Here is a 12,613-nt window from a genome sequence, read left to right on the forward strand (position 1 = left end):
TGCAATTTCTGTGTTTCATCGTCAATAAGAAGGTCCAAGGGATACAGAAAACCTGAAGTGAAGCATCGAAATCTATAACTAGTATCACAGAAATGGTTCAAAACATAGACAGTAAGCAGAGTCAGTCTTCTTGTACTTAAGTATGCATTGTGAGTCTTGTATTTAATTCCGATGCAATTTCTGTGTTTCATCGTCAATAAGAAGGTCCAATGGATACAGTGAACCTGAAATGAAGCCTCGGAATCTATAACTACTGTCAGAGGAATGGTTCAAAGCATAGTCAGTAAGAAGAGCCAGTCTTCTTGTACTTAGGTCGGCATTGTGCCTTTTGTATTTAATTCCGATGCAATTTCTGTGTTTCATCGTCAATAAGAACGTCCAAGGGATTCAGCAAACCAGAAGTGAAGCATCGGAATCTGTAACTAGTGTTACAGGAGTGGTTCGAAACATAGTCAGTAAGAAGAGTCAGTCTTCTTGTACTTAAGTCGCCATTGTGCCTTTTGTATTTAATTCCGATGCAATTTCTGTGTTTCGTCGTCAATAAGAAGGTATAAGGGATACAGTAAACCTGAAGTGAAGCATCAGAATCTATAACTAGTGACACAGGAATGGTTCAAAACATAGTCAGTAAGAAGAGCCAGTCTTCTTGTAGTTAAGACGGCATTGTGCCTTTTGTTTTTAATTCCGATGCAATTTCTGTGTTTCATCGTCAATACGAAGGTCCAAGGGATACAGTAAACCTGAAGTGAAGCACCGGAATTTATAACTAGTATCACATGAATGATTCAAAACATAGTCAGTAAGAAGAGTCAGTCTTCTTGTACTTAAGTCGGCATTGTGCCTTTTGTATTTAATTCCGATGCAATTTCTGTGTTTCATCGTCATTAAGAAGGTCCACGGGATACAGTAAACCAGGAGTGAAGCATCGGAATCTATAACTCGTGTCACATGAATGGTTCAAAACATAGACAGTAAGAAGAGTCAGTCTTCTTGTACTTAATCCGGCATTGTGCCTTTTGTATTTAATTCCGATGCAATTTCTGTGTTTCATAGCAAAAAGAAGGTCAGAGGGATACAGTAAACTTGAACTGAAGCATCGGAATCTATAACTAGTGTCACAGGAATGGTTCAAAACATAGTCAGTAGGAAGAGTCAGTCTTCTTGTACTTAAGTCGGCATTGTGCCTTTTGTATTTAATTCCGATGCAATTTCTGTGTTTCATCTCAATAAGAAGGTCCAAGAGATACAGTAAACCTAGACTGAAGCATCGGAATCTATTACTAGTGTCAAAGGAATGGTTCAAAACATAGACAGTAAAAAGAGTCAGTCTTCTTGTCTTTCATTCGGCATTGTGCCATTTGTATTTAATTCCGACGCAATTTCTGTGTTTCATCGCCAATAAGAACGTCATAGGGATACAGTAAATCTGAAGTGAAGCATCAGAGTCTATAACTAGTGTCACAGGGATGGTTCAAAGCATAGTCAGTAAGAAGAGTCAGTCTGCTTGTACTAAAGTCGGCATTGTGCCTTTTGTGTTTAATTCCTATGCAATTTCTGTGTTTCATCGTCAGTAAGAAGGTCCAAGAGATACAGTAAACCTGGAGTGAAACATCGGAATCTATAACTAGTGTCACAGGGATGGTTCAAAACATAGACAGTAAGAAGAGTCAGAATTCTTGTACTTAAGTCTGTATTGTGCCATTTGTATTTAATTCCAGTGCAATTTCTGTGTTTCATCTTCAATAAGAAGGTCCTAGGGATACAGTAAACCTGAAGTGAAGCATCAGAGTCTATAACTAGTGTCACCGGAATGGTTCAAAACATAAACAGTAGGATGAGTCAGTCTTCTTGTACTTAAGTCGGTATTGTGCCCTTTCTATTTAATTGCGATGCAATTTCTGTGTTTCATCGTCAATAAGAAGATCAGATGGATACAGCAAAACTGAAGTGAAGCATCGGAATCTATAAATAGTGTCACAGGAATGGTTCAAATCATAGAGAGATGGAGGGGTAGGTCTTCTTGTACTTAAGTCGGCATTGTGCCTTTTGTATTTCATGCGGATGCAATTTCTGTGCTTCATCGTCCATAAGAAGGTCGGAGGGATACAGTAAACCTCAAGTGAAACATCGGAATATAAAACTAGTGTCACAGGAATGGTTCAAAACATAGAGAGTAGGAAGAGTCAGTCTTCTTGTACTTAAGTCGGCATTGTGCTTTTTCTATTTAATTCCGATGCGATTTCTATGTCTCATCGTCAATTGGAAGGTCCAAGGGATACAGTAAACCTGAAATGAAGCATCGGAATCTATAACTAGTGTCATATGAATAGTTCAAAACATAGTCAGTAAGAAGAGTCACTAGTCTTGTACTTATGTCGGCATTGTGCCTTTTGTATTTCATTCCGATGCAATTTCTGTGTTTCATCGTCAATAAGAACGTCCAAGAGATACAGTAAAGCTGGAGGGAAGCATCGGAAACTATAACTAGTGTCACAGGGATGGTTCAAAACGTAGACAGTAAGAAGAGTCAGTATTCTTGTACTTAAGTCGGCATTGTGCCTTTTGTATTTAATTCCGATGCAATTTCTGTGTTTCATCTTCAATAAGAAGGTCCTAGGATACAGTAAACCTGAAGTGACGCCTCAGAGTCTATAACTAGTGTCACAGGAATGGTTCAAAGCATAGTCGGTAAGAAGAGTCAGTCTTCTTGTACTTAAGCCGGCGTTGTGCTTTTTGTATTTAATTCCGAAGCAATTTCTGTGTTTCATCGTCAATAAGAAGGTCCAAGGGATACAGTAAACCGGAAGTGAAGCATCGGAATCTATAACTAGTGTCACAGGAATGGTTCAAATCATAGAGAGATGAAAGAGTAAGTCTTCTTGTACTTAAGTCGGCATTGTACCTTTTGTATTTCATTGCGATGCAATTTCTGTGTTTCATCGTCCATATGAAGGTCCGAGGGATACAGTAAACCTCAAGTGAAGCATCGGAATAAAAAACTAGTGTCACAGGAATGTTTCTAAACATTAACAGTAGGAAGAGTCAGTCTTCTTGTACTTAAATCGGTATTGTGCTTTTTCTATTTAATTCCGATGCAATTTCTGTGTTTCATCGTCAATAAGAAGGTCAGATGGATGCAGTAAAACTGAAGTGAAGCATCGGAATCTATAACTGTTGTCAGAGGAATGGTTCAAAACATAGAGAGATGGAAGAGTAAGTCTTCTTGTACTTAAGTTGGCATTGTGCCTTTTGTATTTCATTCCGATGCAATTTCTGTGTTTCATCGACCATATGAAGGTCCGAGGGATACAGTAAACCTCAAGTGAAGCATCGGAATAAAAAACTAGTGTCACAGGAATGGTTCAAAACATAGAGAGTAGGAAGAGTCAGTCTTCTTGTACTTAATTCGGCATTGTGCTTTTTCTATTTAATTCCGATGCGATTTCTGTGTCTCACCGTCAATAGGAAGGTCCAAGGGATACAGTAAACCTGAAATGAAGCATCGGAATCTATAACTAGTGTCATATGAGTAGTTCAAAACATAGACAGTAAGAAGAGTCAGTCTTCTTGTACTTAATTCGGCATTATGCCTTTCGTATTTAATTCCGATGCAATTTCTGTGTTCCATCGTCAATAAGAAGGTCCAAGGAATACAGTAAACCTGGAGTGAAGCATCGGATACTAAAACTAGTGTCACAGGGATGGTTCAAAACGCAGACTGTAAGAAGAGTCAGTCTTCTTGTACTTAAGTCGGCATTGTGCCTTTTGTATTTAATTCCGATGCAATTTCTGTGTTTCATTGTCAATATGAAAGGTCCAAGAGATACAGTAAACCTGGAGTGAAGCATCGGAAACTATAACTAGTGTCACAGGGATGGTTCAAAACATAGACAGTAAGAAGAGTCAGTATTCTTGTACTTATGTCGGCATTGTGCCTTTTGTATTTAATTCCGATGCAATTTATGTGTTTCATCTTCAATAAGAAGGTCCTAGGATACAGTAAACCTGAAGTGACGCCCCAGAGTCTACAACTAGTGTCACAGGAATGGTTCAAAGCATAGTCGGTAAGAAGAGTCAGTCTTCTTGTACTTAAGCCGGCATTGTGCTTTTTGTATTTAATTCCGATGCAATTTCTGTGTTTCATTGTCAATAAGAAGGTCCAAGGGATACAGTAAACCTGATGTGAAGCATCGGAATCTATAACTAGTGTCACAGGAATGGTTCAAATCATAGAGAGATGGAAGAGTAAGTCTTCTTGTACTTAAGTCGCCATTGTGCCTTTTGTATTTCATTCCGCTGCTATTTCTGTGTTTCATCGTCCATATGAAGGTCCGAGGGATACAGTAAACCTCAAGTGAAGCATCGGAATAAAAAACTAGTGTCACAGGAATGTTTCTAAACATAAACACTAGGAAGAGTCAGTCTTCTTATACTTAAATCGGTATTGTGCTTTTTCTATTTAATTCCGATGCAATTTCTGTGTTTCATCGTCAATAAGAAGGTCAGATGGATACAGTAAAACTGAAGTGAAGCATCGGAATCTATAACTAGTGTCACAGGAATGGTTCAAAACATAGAGAGATGGAAGAGTAAGTCTTCTTGTACTTAAGTCGGCATTGTGCCTTTTGTATTTCATTCCGATCCAATTTCTGTGTTTCATCGTCCATATGAAGGTCCGAGGGATACAGTAAACCGCAAGTGAAGCATCGGAATAAAAAACTAGTGTCACAGGAATGGTTCAAAACATAGAGAGTAGGAAGAGTCAGTCTTCTTGTACTTAAGTCGGCATTGTGCTTTTTCTATTTAATTCCGATGCGATTTCTGTGTCTCATCGTCAATTGGAAGGTCCAAGGGATACAGTAAACCTGAAATGAAGCATCGGAATCTGTAACTAGTGTCATATGAATAGTTCAAAACATAGTCAGTAGAAAGAGTCACTAGTCATGTACTTATGTCGGCATTGTGCCTTTTGTATTTCATTCCGATGCAATTTCTGTGTTTCATCGTCAATAAGAAGGTCCAAGGGATACAGTAAACCTGAAGTGAAGCATCGGAATCTATAACTAGTGTCACAGGAATGTTTCAGATCATAGAGAGATGGAAGAGTAAGTCTTCTTGTACTTAAGTCGGCATTGTACCTCTTGTATTTCATTGCGATGCAATTTCTGTGTTTCAGCGTCCATATGAAGGTCCGAGGGATACAGTAAACCGCAAGTGAAGCATCGGAATAAAAAACTAGTGTCACAGGAATGGTTCAAAACATAGAGAGTAGGAAGAGTCAGTCTTCTTGTACTTAAGTCGGCATTGTGCTTTTTCTATTTAATTCCGATGCGATTTCTGTGTCTCACCGTCAATAGGAAGGTCCAAGGGATACAGTAAACCTGAAATGAAGCATCGGAATCTATAACTAGTGTCATATGAGTAGTTCAAAACATAGACAGTAAGAAGAGTCAGTCTTCTTGTACCTAATTCGGCATTATGCCTTTTGTATTTAATTCCGATGCAATTTCTGTGTTCCATCGTCAATAAGAAGGTCCAAGGAATACAGTAAACCTGAAATGAAGCATCGGAATCTATAACTAGTGTCATATGAATAGTTCAAAACATAGTCAGTAGAAAGAGTCACTAGTCATGTACTTATGTCGGCATTGTGCCTTTTGTATTTCATTCCGATGCAATTTCTGTGTTTCATCGTCAATAAGAAGGTCCAAGGGATACAGTAAACCTGAAGTGAAGCATCGGAATCTATAACTAGTGTCACAGGAATGTTTCAAATCATAGAGAGATGGAAGAGTAAGTCTTCTTGTACTTAAGTCGGCATTGTACCTCTTGTATTTCATTGCGATGCAATTTCTGTGTTTCAGCGTCCATATGAAGGTCCGAGGGATATAGTAAACCTCAAGTGAAGCATCGGAATAAAAAACTAGTGTCACAGGGATGGTTCAAAACATAGAGAGTAGGAAGAGTCAGTCTTCTTGTACTTAAGTCGGCATTGTGCTTTTTCTATTTAATTCCGATGCGATTTCTGTGTCTCACCGTCAATAGGAAGGTCCAAGGGATACAGTAAACCTGAAATGAAGCATCGGAATCTATAACTAGTGTAATATGAATAGTTCAAAACATAGACAGTAAGAAGAGTCAGTCTACTTGTACCTAATTCGGCATTATGCCTTTTGTATTTAATTCCGATGCAATTTCTGTGTTTCATCGTCAATAAGAACGTCCAAGGGATTCAGTAAACCAGAAGTGAAGCATCGGAATCTGTAACTATTATTACAGGAGTGGTTCGAAACATAGTCAGTAAGAAGAGTCAGTCTTCTTGTACTTAAGTCGCCATTGTGCCTTTTGTATTTATTTCCGATGCAATTTCTGTGTTTCATCGTCAATAAGAAGGTCCAAGGGATACAGAAAACCTGAAGTGAAGCATCGAAATCTATAACTAGTATCACAGAAATGGTTCAAAACATAGACAGTAAGCAGAGTCAGTCTTCTTGTACTTAAGTATGCATTGTGCCTCTTGTATTTAATTCCAATGCAATTTCTGTGTTTCATCGTCAATAAGAAGGTCCAATGAATACAGTGAACCTGAAGTGATGCCTCGGAATCTATAACTACTGTCACAGGAATGGTTCAAATCATAGTCAGTAAGAAGAGCCAGTCTTCTTGTACTTAGGTCGGCATTGTGCGTTTGTATTTAATTCCGATGCAATTTCTGTGTTTCATCGTCAATAAGAACGTCCAACGGATTCAGTAAACCAGAAGTGAAGCATCGGAATCTGTAACTATTATTACAGGAGTGGTTCGAAACATAGTCAGTAAGAAGAGTCAGTCTTCTTGTACTTAAGTCGCCATTGTGCCTTTTGTATTTAATTCCGATGCAATTTCTGTGTTTCATCGTCAATAAGAAGGTATAAGGGATACAGTAAACCTGAAGTGAAGCATCAAAATCTATAACTAGTGTCACAGGAATGGTTCAAAACATAGTCAGTAAGAAGAGCCAGTCTTCTTGTAGTTAAGACGGCATTGTGCCTTTTGTATTTAATTCCGATGCAATTTCTGTGTTTCATAGCAAAAAGAAGGTCAGAGGGAGACAGTAAACTTGAACTGAAGCATCGGAATCTATAACTAGTGTCACAGGAATGGTTCAAAACATAGTCAGTAGGAAGAGTCAGTCTTCTTGTACTTAAGTCTGCAATGTGCCATTTGTATTTAATTCCGATGCAATTTCTGTGTTTCATCGTCAATAAGAAGGTCAGTGGGATACAGTAAAGCTGAAGTGAAGCATCGGAAGCTATAACTAGTAACACAGGAATGGTTCAAAACATAGTCAGTAAGAAGAGTCAGTCTTCTTGTACTTAAGTCGGCATTGTGCCTTTTGTATTTAATTCCGATGTAATTTCTGGGATTCATCTTAATAAGAAGGTCCAAGAGATACAGTAAACCTAGAGTGAAGCATCGGAATCTATTACTAGTGTCAAAGGAATGGTTCAAAACATAGTCGGTAAGAAGAGTCTGTCTTCTTGTACTTAAGTCGGCATTGTGCCTTTTGTATTTAATTCCGATGCAATTTCTGTGTTTCATCGTCAATAAGAAGGTCCAAAGGATACAGTAAACCTGAAGTGAAGCATCGGAATCTATAACTAGTGTCACAGGAATGGTTCAAAACATAAACAGTAGGAAGAGTCAGTCTTCTTGTACTTAAGTCGGTATTGTGCCTTTTGTGTTTAATTCCTATGCAATTTCTGTGTTTCATCGTCAGTAAGAAGGTCCAAGAGATACAGTAAACCTGGAGTGAAGCATCGGAATCTATAACTAGTGTCACAGGGATGGTTCAAAACATAGACAGTAAGAAGAGTCAGAATTCTTGTACTTAAGTCTGCATTGTGCCATTTGTATTTAATTCCGATGCAATTTCTGTGTTTCATCTTCAATAAGAAGGACCTAGGGATACAGTAAACCTGAAGTGAAGCATCAGAGTCTATAACTAGTGTCACCGGAATGGTTCAAATCATAGTCGGTAAGAAGAGTCTGTCTTCTTGTACTTAAGTCGGCATTGTGCCTTTTGTATTTAATTCCGATGCAATTTCTGTGTTTCATCGTCAATAGGAAGGTCCAAGGGATACAGTAAACCTGAAGTGAAGCATCGGAATCTATAACTAGTGTCACAGGAATGGTTCAAAACATAAACAGTAGGAAGAGTCAGTCTTCTTGTACTTAAGTCGGTATTGTGCCTTTTCTATTTAATTGCGATGCAATTTCTGTGTTTCATCGTCAATAAGAAGGTCAGATGGATACAGCAAAACTGAAGTGAAGCATCGGAATCTATAAATAGTGTCACAGGAATGGTTCAAAACATAGAGAGATGGAGGGGTAGGTCTTCTTGTACTTAAGTCAGCATTGTGCCTTTTGTATTTGATGCCGATGCAATTTCTGTGCTTCATCGTCCTTAAGAAGGTCCGAGGTATACAGTAAACCTCAAGTGAAGCATCGGAATAAAAAACTATTGTCACAGAAATGGTTCAAAAGATAGAGAGTAGGAAGAGTCAGTCTTCTTGTACTTAAGTCGGCATTGTGCTTTTTCTATATAATTCCGATGCGATTTCTGTGTCTCATCGTCAATTGGAAGGTCCAAGGGATACAGTAAACCTGAAATGAAGCATCGGAATCTATAACTAGTGTCATATGATTAGTTCAAAACATAGACAGTAAGAAGAGTCAGTCTTCTTGTACTTAATTCGGCATTGTGCCTTTCGTGTTTAATTCCGATGCAATTTCTGTGTTTCATCGTCAATAAGAAGGTCAGAGGGATACAGTAAATCTCAAGTGAAGCATCGGGAATCTATAACTAGTGTCACAGGAATGGTTCAAAACATAGTCAGTAAGAAGAGTCAGTATTCTTGTACTTAAGTCGGCATTGTGCGTTTTGTATTTAATTCCGATGCAATTTCTGTGTTTCATCGTCAATAAGAAGGTCCAAGAGATACAGTAAACCTGGAGTGAAGCATCGGAAACTATAACTAGTGTCACAGGGATGGTTCAAAACATAGACAGTAAGAAGAGTCAGTATTCTTGTACTTAAGTCGGCATTGTGCCTTTTGTATTTAATTCCGATGCAATTTCTGTGTTTCATCTTCAATAAGAAGGTCCTAGGATACAGTAAACCTGAAGTGACGCCTCAGAGTCTATAACTAGTGTCACAGGAATGGTTCAAAGCATAGTCGGTAAGAACAGTCAGTCTTCTTGTACTTAAGCCGGCATTGTGCTTTTTGTATTTAATTCCGATGCAATTTCTGTGTTTCATCGTCAATAAGAAGGTCCAAGGGATACAGTAAACCTGAAGTGAAGCATCGGAATCTATAACTAGTGTCACAGGAATGGTTCAAATCATAGAGAGATGGAAGAGTAAGTCTTCTTGTACTTAAGTCGGCATTGTGCCTTTTGTATTTCATTCCGATGCAATTTCTGTGTTTCATCGTCCATATGAAGGTCCGAGGGATACAGTTAACCTCAAGTGAAGCATCGGAATAAAAAACTAGTGTCACAGGAACGTTTCTAAACATAAACAGTAGGAAGAGTCAGTCTTCTTGTACTTAAATCGGTGTTGTGCTTTTTCTATTTAATTCCGATGCAATTTCTGTGTTTCATCGTCAATAAGAAGGTCAGACGGATACAGCAAAACTGAAGTGAAGCATCGGAATCTATAACTAGTGTCACAGGAATGGTTCAAATCATAGAGAGATGGAAGAGTAAGTCTTCCTGTACTTAAGTCGGCATTGTGCCTTTTGTATTTCATGCCGATGCAATTTCTGTGCTTCATCGTCAATAAGATGGTCCAAGGGATACAGAAAACCTGAAGTGAAGCATCGAAATCTATAACTAGTATCACAGAAATGGTACAAAACATAGACAGTAAGCAGAGTCAGTCTTCTTGTACTTAAGTATGCATTGTGCCTCTTGTATTTAATTCCGATGCAATTTCTGTGTTTCATCGTCAATAAGATGGGCAGAGGGATACAGTAAACCTGAAGTGAAGCATCGGAATTTATAACTAGTGTCACAGGAATGGTTCAAAACATAGACAGTAGGAAGAGTCAGTCTTCTTGTACTTAAGTCGGCATTGTGCATTTTCTATTTAATTCCGAAGCAATTTCTGTGTTTCATCGTCAATAAGAAGGTCCAAAGGATACAGTGAACCTGAAGTGAAGCCTCGGAATCTATAACTAGTGTCACAGGAATGGTTCAAAGCATAGTCAGTAAGAAGAGCCAGTCTTCTTGTACCTAACTCAGCATTGTGCCTTTTGTATTTAATTCCGATACAATTTCTGTGTTTCATCGTCAATATGAACGTCCAAGGGATTCAGTAAACCAGAAGTGAAGCATCGGAATCTGTAACTAGTGTTACAGGAGTGGTTCAAAACTTAGTCAGTAAGAAGAGTCAGTCTTCTTGTACTTAAGTCGCCATTGTGCCTTTTGTATTTAATTCCGATGCAATTTCTGTGCTTCATCGTCCATAAGAAGGTCCACGGGATACAGTAAACCTCAAGTGAAGCATCGGAATAAAAAACTAGTGTCACAGAAATGGTTCAAGAATAGAGTGTAGGAAGAGACAGTCTTCTTGTACTTAATTCGGCATTGTGCCTATTGTATTTAATTCCGTTGCAATTTCTGTGTTTCATCGTCAATAAGAAGGTCAGAGGGATACAGTAAATCTCAAGTGAAGCATCGGAAACTATAACTAGTGTCACAGGAATGGTTCAAAGCATAGTCAGTAAGTAGAGTCAGTCTTCTTGTACATAAGTCGGCATTGTGAATTTTGTATTTAATTCCGATGTAATTTCTGTGTTTCATCGTCAATAAGAAGGTCCAAGGGATGCAGTAAACCTGGAGTGAAGCATCGGAATCAATAACTAGTGTCACAGGGATGGTTCAAAACATAGACTGTAAGAAGAGTAGTCTTCTTGTACTTAAGTCGGCATTGTGCTTTTTGTATTTATTTCCGATGCAATTTCTGTGTTTCATCGTCAATAAGAAGGTCCAAGGGATACAGAAATATCTGAAGTGAAGCATCGAAATCTATAACTAGTATCACAGAAATGTTTCAAAACATAGACAGTAAGCAGAGTCAGTCTTCTTGTACTTACGTATGCATTGTGCCTTTTGTATTTAATTCCGATGCAATTCTGTGTTTCATCGTCAATAAAAAGGGCAGAGGGATACAGTAAACCTGAAGTGAAGCTTCGGAATTTATAACTATTGTCACAGGAATGGTTCAAAACATAGACAGTAGGAAGAGTCAGTCTTCTTGTGCTTAAGTCGGCATTGTGCATTTTCTATTTAATTCCGAAGCAATTTCTGTGTTTCATCGTCAATAAGAAGGTCCAAGGGATACAGTGGACCTGAAGTGAAGCCTCGGAATCTATAACTAGTGTCACAGGAATGGTTGAAAGCATAGTCAGTAAGAAGAGCCAGTCTTCTTGTACTTAAGTCGGCATTGTGCCTTTTGTATTTAATTCCAAAGCACTTTCTGTGTTTCATCGTCAATAACAACGTCCTAGGGAATCAGTAAACCTGGAGTGAAGCATCGGAATCTGTAACTAGTGTCACAGGAGTGGTTCATAACATAGTCAGTAAGAAGACTCGGTCTTCTTGTACTTAAGTCGCCATTGTGCCCTTTGTATTTAATTCCGATGCAATTTCTGTGTTTCATCGTCAATACGAAGGTATAAGGGATACAGTAAACCTGAAGTGAAGCATCAAAATCTATAACTAGTGTCACAGGAATGGTTCAAAACATAGTCATTAAGAAGAGCCAGTCTTCTTGTAGTTAAGACGGCATTGTGCCTTTTGTATTTAATTCCGATGCAATTTCTGTGTTTCATCGTCAATACGAAGGTCCAAGGGATACAGTATATCTGAAGTGAAGCACCGGAATTTATAACTAGTGACACATGAATGATTCAAAACATAGTCAGTAAGAAGAGTCAGTCTTCTTGTACTTAAGTCGCCATTGTGCCTTTTGTATTTAATTCCGATGCAATTTCTGTGTTTCATCGTCAATAAGAAGGTCCACGGGATACAGTAAACCAGGAGTGAAGCATCGGAATCTATAACTCGTGTCACATGAATGGTTCAAAACATAGACAGTAAGAAGAATCAGTCTTCTTGTACTTAATCCGGCATTGTGCCTTTTGTATTTAATTCCGATGCAATTTCTGTGTTTCATAGCAAAAAGAAGGTCAGAGGGATACAGTAAACTTGAACTGACGCATCGGAATCTATAACTAGTGTCACAGGAATGGATCAAAACATAGTCAGTAGGAAGAGTCAGTCTTCTTGTACTTAAGTCGGCATTGTGCTTTTTCTATTTAATTCCGATGCGATTTCTGTGTCTCACCGTCAATAGGAAGGTCCAAGGGATACAGTAAACCTGAAATGAAGCATCGGAATCTATAACTAGTGTAATATGAATAGTTCAAAACATAGACAGTAAGAAGAGTCAGTCTACTTGTACTTAATTCGGCATTATGCCTTTTGTATTTAATTCCGATGCAATTTTTGTGTTTCATCGTCAATAAGAACGTCCAAGGGATTCAGTAAACCAGAAGTGAAGCAT

The sequence above is a fragment of the Schistocerca americana genome, chromosome 10, assembly GCF_021461395.2.
Source record: "Schistocerca americana isolate TAMUIC-IGC-003095 chromosome 10, iqSchAmer2.1, whole genome shotgun sequence".
In the NCBI taxonomy this organism is placed as follows: Eukaryota; Metazoa; Arthropoda; class Insecta; order Orthoptera; family Acrididae; genus Schistocerca; species Schistocerca americana.